The sequence below is a fragment of the Corvus brachyrhynchos genome, unplaced genomic scaffold, assembly GCF_000691975.1.
Source record: "Corvus brachyrhynchos isolate BGI_N302 unplaced genomic scaffold, ASM69197v1 scaffold47, whole genome shotgun sequence".
NCBI lineage: Eukaryota > Metazoa > Chordata > Aves > Passeriformes > Corvidae > Corvus > Corvus brachyrhynchos.
This window is the reverse complement of record NW_008239292.1, coordinates 1,440,510-1,441,342: the sequence shown is the minus strand read 5'-3', so window position 1 is coordinate 1,441,342 and position 833 is coordinate 1,440,510. Positions and strand designations below refer to the sequence as shown.

Below are 833 nucleotides of genomic sequence, written 5' to 3'. Positions count from 1 at the left end.
GGACTGGGAGCGGGACTGGGAATGGACTGAGAGCGGACTGGGAGCAGGACTGGGAATGGACTAGGAATGGACTGGGAGCGCACTGGGAGTGGGACTGGGAGCGGACTAGGAACTCACTGGGAGTGGGACTGGGAACTGAACTGGGAATGGACTGGGAACGGAACTGGGAAAAAAACTGGGAAACCACTGGGAATGGACTGGGAGTGGACTGGGAGCTGACTGGGAGCGGGACTGGGAGCGGGACTGGGAATGGACTGGGAATGGACTGGGAATGGGCTGGGGATGGGACTGGGAACGGATTGGGAACGGGACTGCGAAGCAGACTGGGAAAAAAACTGGGAACGGAACTGGGAAGCAGACTGGGAAAAAAACTGGGAAACCACTGGGAATGGACTGGGAGCCGACTGGGAGCGGGACTGGGAGTGGGACTGGGAGCCGACTGGGAACAGACTGGGAACGGGACTGGGAACGGGACTGGGAACGGGACTGGGAGTGGGACTGGGAGTGGGACTGGGAGCGGACTGGGAATGGACTGGGAATGGACTGGGAGCGGACTGGGAGCAGGACTGGGAGCAGGACTGGGAATGGACTGGGAACGGGACTGGGAGCGGGACTGGAAGCAGACTGGGAAAAAGCTGGGAAATGGACTCAGAACGGACTTGGAACGGACTGGGAGCGAACTGGGAGAGGGATTGGGAGCGGGACTGGGAGCAGACTGGGAGCAGACTGGGAGCAGACTGGGAGCGGGACTGGGAGCAGACTCGGAGCCAACTGGGAGTGGGACTGGGAGCGGGACTGGGAATGGACTGGGGACGGAACTGGGGGCTAACTGG

The 833-nt window shown here is 61.5% G+C and overlaps 1 protein-coding gene across 1 annotated transcript in view; it reads right to left on the bottom strand.

The window, feature by feature from the left end:
- CBX1 (chromobox 1) overlaps positions 1-833 on the bottom strand; it is a 5,592-nt gene that overhangs the window by 353 nt on the left and 4,406 nt on the right. The gene's annotated exons all lie outside the window — the stretch shown is intronic.